This window comes from Puma concolor, chromosome F2 (genome assembly GCF_028749965.1).
Source record: "Puma concolor isolate L17-30 chromosome F2, mPumCon1.1.hap2, whole genome shotgun sequence".
NCBI lineage: Eukaryota > Metazoa > Chordata > Mammalia > Carnivora > Felidae > Puma > Puma concolor.
Window position 1 is genome coordinate 57,376,463 of NC_141684.1, and position 12,884 is coordinate 57,389,346.

Here is a 12,884-nt window from a genome sequence, read left to right on the forward strand (position 1 = left end):
TTCTTTATGTTACACCCTTCCTCTCTGCACACACGCTTTTTGTCTGGCATTTTCTTCCCCAGATACACTTTAGTCTTGGCACTATCAAAAGAAGGGAAAAAAATACCCTATTTTATTCGATTCTTTCAAAATAATAAATAATAAGAAAACACCTTCCTTATGTGATAGATTTTAAAAGTTCGGAAGGAAGAATATTTATAAAATGTTGACAAAATATTTTTAACGAGAAACTTAGAGCTAAAAGGGCAATGCCAGCCTAACTTATAAGAACTTTAAACAATTATATACGGGTAACTTTCACTAAACAAATGGCTTCAGGTGAGATGAAATGGGAGAATAGTTAGTTTGCTTATACCTCATAATAACCATTATGGGGTGGAGAAAAGGGGGGCTGTTTTCCCTAGACAGCATTGTTTACGTGACTTATCCCAGTAAGCTCAATAATTATTAGCAGTGCCTTGGTTTGAACACAAAGTATATAGTTACTTAAGTATAGGATACCTTTTGTGTGATACAGGTGCCAATATTTAGAGAAGTCTGTTCGATTGCATGAAAGTCACATAGCATGAGTTTCAAAAAAATTGGAGCAGTCATAAGATGGCCAGAAATATAGAAATAAAATAAGAATAGGCCAGAGTAGACTTGACTAGACTAGAATGAGTATCTCTTGAAAAGCAAAGGAAATTGCACTTATTTACAGTTTTTTTTTAAAGTCTTTCATGGGCTAAGTATCGGTTTGGATAACACTTCCACAGACAGAGCTGGCAGGCTTCAGTAATTTAGTTTATTGGTCTACAAAGCAAAGTAACAGAAACCTAGCTCAGCGGATGTTCAATTTTATCTCACTTTTCCATTCCTCTTTTTGTATCTGTTTCATAGTGTATATAATAGCTCAATAGTATTCAATGGGCTTTAAACAAATAACGAAACATATTGGAGGCATGGTCACAAAATCTATACTGATGGGCGAGGCAAACAAATTAGTTTTGCCAATGCTCATCTAAAATATGCCGAACTTTATTAGGCACTGGATATATTACGAACACTAAGAACATAGTCTCCCCATCATTCACTATTTAAAGAGCCCTGAACAGTACCTAGAACATTTTGACCATATTATATTATCATCATTACATATTGTATTATGTAAAAATGAGAATAGTGTCACACATATAATGTTTATCTTCATCGTTTGTGTTCGATGTCGCACCCAATATTCTTAGTTTAATGTCACCTAAATAAAATTTCCTACGTAACGAAAGTCAAATTTTGTTCCCATGATCTAGCAAAAGGCTAAAATGGAAACATTTAAAAGAATAATCATTACTGAGGATATTAATTAAGTGCTTAAAAAGTCATTAGGAGAATAAATTTATTCAAAAGATCATTAACATGTAACATTATATCAGCACATGCAACAATGCTGTATACACATAACGTACCGTGTTAAGGCTTTAGCATACTGGATTTTTAAAAAATTAATGATGTGGCAAACATTATACCTTTAATATTAAAACAACCCCAATACCTGGCCATCTTGAATTTAAAGCCACATTATATAAGACACATGGTGCATTTGTAACATATCTTTCGGATGATTGCTCTTCACTCTTTGAAATGGACATTGAGGCTATAGTGTTCATGTATGTTGAATTTCTGGCATTCTTTACGGAGAAACTACAAATTTGCAATGTTTGATGTATGACAATCTTTCAGTATGTAGAGTTTCTATTTTTACTTATAAAGACATATAAATTATAACCTCAACACTTTAACTACAAATATGGTTTTTACTTTCAATGTATCAGACTACATTTAACATCAGCAGAAAACTAGCACATAGAAGGGAAACCATAAGTGCATAATAACTCATTCTCTACTGCCAATTTCATACCAAATACTGAAAACAAAGCAAATAACATCACATGAAACCAAATTTCAGAACCCGTAATTTAGTGTCTACCACCACAGGATGGGGTCATATAGTTACAAAATTAAGCCTAAGTATAATTTTCATCATCTGTGCAAGAATTCTTTCTGTAAAAGTAGTAAAGCTCGGAAACAAGCCCGTTTGTGTGGACATGGAGGTTAAACAAGCCAAATTTCCATTGGCATTTGTTTCAGATCCACTGATAATAAGAGTTTAAATCTCAGGGCACCTTGGGGGCTCAGTCCGCTAAGCATCCGACTCTTGAATTCAGCTCAGGTCACGATCTCAGAGTTCATGGGTTCAAGCCCTGCATCCACCTGTGTGCTGACAGTGTGGAGCCTGCTTGGGATTCTCTCTTTCCCTCTCTCTCCCTGCCCCTCCCTTGCTGGCTCTCTTTGTCTCTGTCTCTCTCCCTCAAAATAAATAAACAAACAGCAACAACAACAAAAGAGTTCAAGTCTCTATTTTAAGTTGAAGAAAAATATCTTTGATATTTTTTTGTCTAATGGAAAATTGAATAAAAATATTATGAATAATTCATACTATTTTAAGCCTGTTTTTACCTTTCTTGCCATGGTCTGAACAGGTAAAAAGATCATCAGCCCTTTGTCCCCCAAAATAGAAATACATACAAAATTGTTTGAATGATTGCAGTGAAATACATCATTTTTTACTCACAATTCAGTTATTACAATTAAAGTAGAAAAACTGTTAACAATTAATATTATGTGGTGCTACTGTAAATAAAACATTTCAAAAATGAAGATATTTAGTTTGAGGAAAAAAAAAAGAATGATTTTTATTTTTCAAAACTTATTCGTGTTTTGCTATACCAAAGCCTGTCAATATAAAATGTTTCAATCATGTACTAAGAGCATAGTGAGGAGACTGAGTCTGAAGTCTATGGTATCTATACTGAGGGAAATATCCAGAAACAAATCAATAAGCACCAATTTTCTGGATTCTAAGACACACTGTTAATTAACACTTTTTTTGTTTTCAGGAAAAAGAAAAGCAGAAAAAGCTGTAATTGTACATACATTTACAATAGTAAGCTTCAAAAATGTTAAAATTCCAAACATGGTCATCTTTGAACTGCAGAAATATGGCATATCTGCGTATGTTTACTTGGGTCTCTGTTTTTAGAAGGTCCTTATACAGAATGCTGTTGATTTGCATAAATAAATAGGAATACCCTTATCCATAAGTAAGACTATCCTTCTGTTCTGGGCTTACAGTATATTTTATGGTTTATTTTTATTTTATCCAAGTTGAACCAAGAGATACGGGCTCTGATTCTGGGACTGCCACTGTCTGAGTGACCACACCTGGTAGGTCACTTGCCTCTTCTGAATTACAGCGTCTAGCCTGCATTGAATGAGCTGTAAAATTCCAGCCTTATCTTCAAATCAAGGAAAAGGGTGGAGGTGGTAGAATTTAGGACTAAACTGACTCCCTTGGAGAAGGACTCAATATGAGTTTTTGAGGAAGTCATGGTGGCAAAGCACTTATATTGCACAATGAAGGAGCTTATGGTCATGGTAAGCAGCGGCCAAGGAAAGTTTATGGCTAGGGCTCTCAGAGCAGGGAACTGGATGGAGTACAAAGAAGGAGCACAGCCGAGAAGAGGCTAAAAGGGAGGAAGGTGTACATTGTAAGCCAAGCAAACATTCAGCCAGCGTAAGGGATGCCATCCGAGCCACAACTTATTTACTGCTCCTGGGAAGAGAATTAGGAAGTGTAATATTATCGCAAGGGCCCAGGTCGGGCCTGGAGGCAACCCTTGACTCTAAAATACATTCTGCCCATAACTGCTAATAAAAATTTAAAAATTGTCTGAAACTTAAGTGTCTGATTTTCTAATGTCATTCCTAAGATCCAAAAGATGAATATGTGATATGATTTCAAATGAACAGGGCAAAAAGTAGATATGTTGTCTTTTGGGGAGAGATTTTAACACACTCTCTGTGTGCACACTTGAATTTACCTTTCCTTTAGAGCTACGCCATAATGTTGCTGTGCAGGATAAATATTATAGTTAGATCATTTAGCACAATGATCAGCAATGATTAAGTGCTTTTAAGATATTTTTAGTATTATTCCCCAAATTATAACTTAAATTCAAAATGTTACTTTATTTTGAAAACAAAGTTCAAGACACTGGCCTAGATACAGTGGGATTCAAAGATAACCAAGTCTCTGCGATCCAGGAGTGGACAGAATTTTTTGGTAGAGATATTTCAAGTGAAGTCTTGCTGTGGAGTGAATCTGTTGTTTAATCTCTATGGCATAGGGAACTAGAAGAGAACTCCAGCATCCCAGAAATCAAAGGGACAACTTTTATAAGACTTTTTAAACTTCTGATCCTGTTAAGAAGCTTTAACTGTCAGGTAACTTGTTTGCAGCTAGTTAATAACTTTCTTCTAAAAAATATCATTTTATTTTCTGATCAAAATTTAAAAAGTGGTGAATCCTACTACCAGAAATGACAGCTTAACTTGTTTTCTGCCAACTATCTAGTGAGAAAAATTTAAACACTTAGATTAATACAAAAAATAAGAGTATTTTTGAAGGTATCAGAGATCTACAGAGGCAGTGAAGATTTGAGAACTAAAATTCACAAAAGAAGAAAACTACAGAGCGGTGAGCCCAATTTTTGACACCAAAGAATACAAAAAAGCAGAAAAATAAAACTTATGATGAGGAGAAAAATCAATACATTGAACTGACACATATTAGCTTTTGTAGACAAGAACATTAAAAGTTATTACTATATCCCATATGTCAAAAGTTAGAGACAAGTATAGTATTAAAAAGTTAAAAAATTAAATCAAGTCCACAGAAATGAAAAGTGGAATGTCTGAGATGAAAAAACACACTAAATACCTACATTAAATCAGTATTTTTAAATAAATACATTAAGTATCTGTATTAGATTATTTACCTCAGCTTCTACCTTAAGAGATTAGAAAAAGGAAGAACAAATGTAACTATAAGTAATCAGAAGTTAGGCAATAATAAAATCAGAACAGATATCAATGAAATAGAAAGCAAAGAAATAAACAAAATCTGTAAAACTAGAGTTCTTTGTGATCAATAAAATTGATAAACATCCAACTAGACCAATAAGAACAAAATGAGAGAAGACATAAATTACCAATTTCTTGAATGACAAAAGTGGCATTTATACAGATTCTTCAGATATTTAAAAGGAAAATTAAGCAATATTATTAGAAAACTTTAGTATATCGATACATTCAAAAACTTAAATGAAAAAGAACATTTATCGAAAGACACAAACTACCAAAGTTCATTTGAAAAGAAATAACCTGCATAACCTTATATCTATTACATTAAATTAATTCTTAACACCTTTGTCAAACAAACCAACAAAAACAACCGTGGACCCAGGCGATTTCCCTAATGAAACACACCTAAAAATCAAGAATGAAATAATACCAAATCTACAGAAACTCTTCCAGAAAAAAAATGAGGAGGAGGAAATACTTCCTAACTCATTTTATGAAAATAGCATTACCCTGGGGAGCCTGGGTGGCTCAGTCGGTTAAGCATCTGAATTCAGCAGGTCATGATCTCACGGTTGGTGAGTTCGAGCCCCACATTGGGCTCTGTGCTGACAGGTCAGAGCCTGGAGCCTGCTTCGGATTCTGTGTCCCTCTCTCTCTCTACCTCTCCCCCACTTGTACTCTGTCTCTCTATGTCTCAAAGATAAATAAACATTAAAAAAAATTAAAAAAAAAAGAAAATAGCATTACCCTGATAGTAAAACCAAAGACATTACAAGAAATGACAAATGACTATCCTCCACTAACATCGATGCAAAAATTCTTAACAACATTTTAGCAAATTAAATATGTAAAATGATTGTACTACAATACCAAGTAGGGCTTATTCCAGGAATTGTTTAATATTTGAAAATAAACTGTTATGATTCACTGAGTTAATCAATTCAAAAGAAAAAAGCTCACAGTCATTGCAGTAGGTACAGAAAAGCTATCATCTCTTCCTTTTAGAAATGTAGTGAAGTAGGAATGGAAATAAATTTCCTCAGACTGATTAAGGTCACCTAACAAAACTACAACTAACTTCATATTTAATTGTAAAAGACTACACTTTTCTCCATAAGATCAGGAACAAAGCAAGGATCCTGTTATCACCATTTCTACTGAACTTTGCACTAGAAGTCCTTGAGAATATAGGAACCAGAGGAAAAAAAAATCTATTCACATTTACAAAGGAAGAAGCAAAATTGTCTTTATTCAAAGATAATATGATCATCTGTGTAGAGAAAACTATGGAATCCACACACACACACACACACACACAAAAAACAACTTCTAGAACATACAAGCAAATGTACCAAGTAGACAAGAGCAATATATAAAAGCAAGAATACTTCTCTATATTGGCAACAAACAATCACAAATTGAGATTAAAAAAATATTATTGACAATACCATAAAAATATTAAATACTTAGACACTTAGAGATAAATACTTAAAAGATTTAACACAATATAATGAAAATTCTTGAAGACATTTTTGATTGATATTGACAGGTATTTCTAAAATTCATACAGAACTGGAAAGAACTTAAGATACCTGAAACAACTTTTTAAAAGGTGAATGAAGGATCACCTGGGTGGCTCAGATGGTTAAGCGTCCGACCCTTAATTTCATCTCAGGTCATTATCTCAGAGTTGGTAGGTTTGAGCCCCACATGGTGCTATATGCTGGTAGTGTAGAGACTGCTTGGGATTCTTTCTCATGCTCCCTCTCTCTCTGACCCTCTCCAACTCTCTTGCACATGTGCTCTCTCACAAAATAAATAAATAAAAGATAAAAAATGTAAAAAATACAATTATATACCACTACACATGTATTAGAATAGGTAAAATTAAGAGGATATCCTATGCCAGGGTTACTGCAGTAGTGAAAAAAAAAATGGAACACTCAGACACCGATGATGTGACTATAAAAATGGTACAACCACTTCGTGAAAGACATTGGCAGGTTATTTTTAAGCTAAACATACACCTGTCATATGAGCCCGCCTTTCTGTGCCTAAGTATTTACCCAAGATAAATGAAAGTATCAACCATACAAAGACTTGTGCACAGATGTTCAGAGTACCTTAATTTATAATAGCCCAAAATTATACTAAATAAGAGAAACCATTCAAAAAGTATATACTACTTGATTTTTTTTGTATACAATTCCAGAGAATTCAATTAAACTATAGTGACACAAAGCAGATAGGTGGTTGTCTGAGCACAGGGGAAGGCCTAGGAAAGAACAACAGGTAAGGATTACATAGGGGCACAAGGGAAGTCTTCGGGGGACACGATGGTTTCCAGGTTTCATAGGTGAAAACTTACCAAATTGTACAATTGAAACATGCACTCTTTATTTTGTGTAATTCATACTTTAAAAAAACTTTCTAAAAAAAAAGAAATACTTGAATAAGCTGAGCCAACCAAGGGGAAAATGAGAGAGAAAACTGAATACTAGGAGCTCAGAGAATGAAGATTTCAAAGACGAGGTTTTTAAATTTTTGAGTGCTACACAAAAAAAAAAATAAAGCAAGAGGAATCTCTGTGAAATTCATAAAGCTACAGTGGATGCCGTCTATTTTTAAAATTACAAGAAAACTTATTTTTCATAAAAATGAGCCAAATCCATCAGGTTCTAATCCCATACAAACTGACTATAAGATAAAAGAGAACAGGACAAAAAAGACATCTCTACAGATGAAAACAGCACACCAGAAGAACATGTCTTAAAAACCGATTAAAAACTATAAATTTTTTTCCTGAAAAAAGCTAAATGGCATAAAGGACTGCTATAAGAATGAAATAATAACATAAGTTAGAATTAAAGAAACTGAGAAATGAAATGACAGAATTTAGAAAATAATTATAAAGTCAAGGGCAAAAAATCAGCAATGAAGATTAAACTACAAAAAAAAGAACAAATAAACATATTGGTAACACCTTAATAACAATTAAAAATAAAACGAAAAAATTTGAATTTATAAGAAATGAAGAAAAATATGAACTATTTGAGGAAAATTGGCAAATATGGATGATGGACAAAGAAGATACAATAACAGACAACAGAACTACTTGAACAGGAAAATTAAATCAAAAGAGCAGAGCAAATAATAAAATTACATTTTATTAAAAATCTTCTAAAATAAAAAAAACTAACACATACTAAAATAACATATAACAAAGAAAACTTATTCCACAAAGACCAATACTGAAATCTTCTAGTAAAATTACCACATTTTAGAGAAAAAAGAAATTTACTTTTGACATTAATAACAAATAGCAAAATTTTACAAGAGAAAAAATAGATTAATATCAGTCTTCTGTCAACATCTTATGGCAGAAGAAAATGGAGTAAAATATTTAAAACACACAAAGAATTAAAATGTGAGCTAAGGATTTTATTTCTAGCTAAACAGACTTTCAGATATGAATAGGTTGACCTTATCAACAGAAAAGAATATACGGAATATTCTTGCTATATACCTTTCCTGATGATTCATCTACTAGAGAGTAAGTGTCAGACATTCAAAAGTACTAAAGAAACATGAAACTGAATACTAATTGTGAGGTATAAATATATAATTACTTGTATAATTAAGACTGAGTCAAGATTAAAGACGAAACTATAATATATGATAGTTATATTCTCTGACAACATAGCTATTATGCATCAATAAAAGGTAGGAAGAGAATTGGAGAGCATATGAAAATAATATATGCAGTAGCCTTATTGGCTAGGTACAGTATTGTTAATCTTAGACTATTGCTGTGTAAAACAAATAATTGATAACAGGATATCCTAATTCTATTCATTCTGCCTGTAAAACCAAGATCACACTGTGGAAGGAAAGAAATACTGATACAATGTAGAAGTTGTTCTGTAAATTTTTTAGTCCTGAATTGGATTGGAAATAACTCTATGAGTCTCTCTCTCTCTCTCTCTCTCTCTCTCCCCCATCTCTCTCTCTTTTTTAAAAAAAAATATTTATTTATTTTGGAGAGCAGGAGGGGGAGAGAGAGAGAGAGAGAGACAGGGAGAGAGAGAGAGAGAGAGAGAGAGAGAACAAGTGGGGGAGGGGCAGAGAGAAGGGGACAGAGGATCCCAAGCAGGCTCTGCACTGTCAGTGCAGAGCACAGTGTTGGGCTTGAACCCACGAACCCTGAGATTATATCCTGAACCAAAGTCGAAACTTAACTGAGCCACCCAGGCACCCCCATCTCTTTCTCTCATTCACACACACACACACACACACACACACACAAATGCAATTTTATATACATATATAAATGATTCTCGTAGTAATTTCTTCCTTGCTCTTTTTTTCTAGCTGGACCTAGAATTAACCATTTCCCTAAGGAATTCTGTTTGTTTGTTTTTTTAATGTATAAACAGTGATATTTTAAGGGAACATTCAAGGTACTGTGAGCATTGTCATTGCTACTCAGTTGCCTACAGTCTCTAGCCTTTTAGTGGGTTGAACTATATATATAAAATATATATTATATGTAATATGTATGTATATCTATAAATATATAGAATATATAAATATATACATATATATAGAATATATATACACTCAATGTAGTAATCTGACTTATGAGAAAGCCACCTTCACAATTTAGTGGGGGAAATGGTTGTCTTTTCAATAAATGTTGATCAGTCAATTGAATAACTATATGGAAAAAAAATGGACCCTGAGCCTACACAAATCATACACAAAAATTAATTCCAGATGAAACATACAAATAAATATAACATCTAAATCAATGAAACTTAAATAATAAAACAGAATAATGTTTTAATGAATTTAGAATTAATATTAAAACAGTATAACATCACTAACACTAAAATATTTTTAAATGTACTTTATGAAAATTTAGAAAGCATTTGCATCAAATGTACATTAAGAGAGGAACACTGAGCCACAGAGTTAGTAAAGATATTTAAATACATATATTCAACAAATGATCCATTCCATCCTATGCAAAAATGTCTTACAAATCAAAACTAAAAAGACAAAAAAATAATAAAATGATGGGTAAAAGCCTTAAAAAATCACTTTCCAAAAAAACATATCCAAACCCTGTTAATAATATGAAAAGAATCTTTAAAACATTGGCTATCAGTAAAATAGAAGCACAGCCATAAAGTCATATACTGCAAACCTAGGATAATGGCAACCAAAGTTGAAAGTATTGAGGATATAGAGCAACTGAAACTGTCAGAAATTTCTGCTAAAGAGTAGATGCTGGTAATCCATTTTGAAAAATGGTATGGAGAGTATTTACTATGGCTAAAAATGTATTTACCATATGATCCATCAATTTCATTCTTTGGAATAACCTGGACAAAAATGAGTGCATTTGTCCATTGCCTGGAAGTTTCACTCTTAATGGCAAGAAACTGGAAATAATTCAAATACATATCAGGAGTAGAACTGGATAAATAAATTGCGGTACGTTTATATAATGGATACTCAAGAACAATGGCAACAGGGAGGTGGCAACTACAGCTGTACATGCAAAAAAATAGATGAATCTTATAGATATGATGGGAAACGAGAGTAGACGTGAAAGAATGCATTACTATATACGGAATTCCAGAACATGAATATAGAGTAATACAACTCAGAATTGTGCTCCTGGGGTATGGGAGGTAATAGTGAACTTCTGGGATTTTGAAAATACTCTATTCCTTGATTTGGGTGGTGGTTACAAAAGTATTTACATGTGTAAAATTCAATGAGCTGCACTCTTAATATTCATTCACCTTATTTCATGTAATGGATATATATCCTAGGAAAATTTTTGCATGTGTTCTTAAGAAAAAATATACTAGAATGTTCAAGGCAACTTAAATGTTTATCAACAGAAAAAATAAATTGCCGCTTATTTTTTAAATGTGATGTAACAATAAAAGTAAATAAATGAGAGGTATGTGTACCTAAAAACATTACTGTGGACCCCCAAAATGCAAGTTTGAAAGTGTCAGAGGAATACTTGTACTATGATACGCTTCTGACATCACTTATTTTAGAAAAGTTATAACCAATGGGGAATTACATACGTGTGTAGCAAAATTATAAAGCGATAAATAGTGAGTGACAGGATCAGACCTAAGTTTTAGAAAATTATTTTGTAGAAATTCAGAGGATAGATTGGATAAGAGAGAATAGTAACAGAGAACTCGGAAGAGGTATTGATTATGAGACTATTCTACTAGAAAAATCTGATGAGAAGGAAATTAATAAGAACATATCCAATGGGAATGGAAAAAGAGGAAAGACTCATAAAATATTTCAGCAGGAGATCAATAAGATCTGTTAATCCTTTTGAAATGGGAGGCGAGACAAAAAGTAATGTATATTTATGAAATATATACACTTTCTATGCCCAGACACTCTGCCAGGTGTTTTACATATGTTATGCCATTTAATCCTTATAATAGCCTTGTATGATACACATATTTATTTCTATTTTACAAATGAAAAAAAAAATGAGACTCTTGCAGGTTATTTAATTTGCCCAAGGTCAAATGGCAAGGAAATGGAGATGCCCTATTCGAAGCCAGGTGTGTTTGATTCAAAGGTCATGCTCTTTTCATTTCAGAATGGATCCTAATACATCACATAGCATTTAAACATTTTAGCTTTAGTGAATGGGATGCCATTTATTGAAATAGGAAATTCAGAAAAGTAGCATTTTCCAAAATATATAGGAGAGGAAGGGAATGGTTAGACATTTTAACTTTGAAAACTAGTATCTTATAAGAAGTTAAAAATAAAGGTTTAGAATTGTGCTGTTCAATATAGTTGTCCCTGGTCATGTGTAGCTGTTTAAATTTGTATTAATTAAAATTTAAAATTCAGCTCCCCCTTCACAGTAGCCACATGTCAAATACTTCAAAAGTCACATGTGGATAATGGCTGCCATATTGGAAAAGTATACTGAATAGTGCTGGTCTAGAGCTTGGATTCAACCAGTCACCAGTATGTTAAACTAGTATATATTATTATGAACGACAGTCATTATAATAATATCTCCCACTTATTAAAGTTCTTGGCACTATGTCAATATTTTTTTAGATTTATCTTATTTGACAGTCTTTTGACAGTTTTTCATTAAAACTCTATGAAGTTAACACAATTATTATATGTATTTAACATTTGAGTCTTAAAGGCTCAGAAAACAATTTTCCCAAAGAGATGCAACAGTAAATGACAGCCTCAGAATCCAAGCACAAAGTGTCAGGTACTAAGACATAACTACTTTAAGGTGGTGAGTATAATGAAGAAATGTGAAGAATGTAAAAAAAACATAAAGTCACAAAAATTTCCAGAAACGAACTTAAGGAGAAGAGACTCTCTGATAAATTTAAGTCAGTGACTGAAAGTCTATAATACAGATGAAAAAGAAAAATTCTTTTTCAACGAAGGGTAGTCCTCTCAAAGTCAAATGTCATTATACAGATATTATGAATTCAAGTAGGTGGCTCCTGGGGGGCTCAGTCAGTTAAATGTCTGATTTCAGCTCAGGGCATGATCTTGGGGTTTGCAGTTTGGAGCTTGCTTTGGAGTCTGTGTCTCCCTCTCTCTCTGCCCCTACCCTGTTCGTGCTCTGTCTCTGTCTCTCTCTCAAAAATAAATAAATGTTAAAAATTAAAAAAAAAAAAGAATTCAAGTAGGTTCTGAATAGAGGAAGAGCTGTTGAGCTTAACATTGAGATCTCTACTGACTTTAGAGAGGGTCTTTGAGTAGAGGCCTGAGCAGTAGAGGCCTCCTGGGAGGTTTCACCTTTAAGAAGTTTGTCATGAATAAGAAAGAGGTAGTAGCTAGAGTTAAGTAAAAGTTTGAAAGATAGGCTTTTTTTAATGGATGGAAAT

General features: G+C 33.0%; 1 long non-coding RNA gene across 1 annotated transcript in view; it reads right to left on the reverse strand.

Moving 5' to 3' along the window:
- LOC147572041 (uncharacterized) overlaps window positions 1-12,884 on the reverse strand; it is a 411,310-nt gene that overhangs the window by 21,423 nt on the left and 377,003 nt on the right. The window lies entirely within an intron of this gene.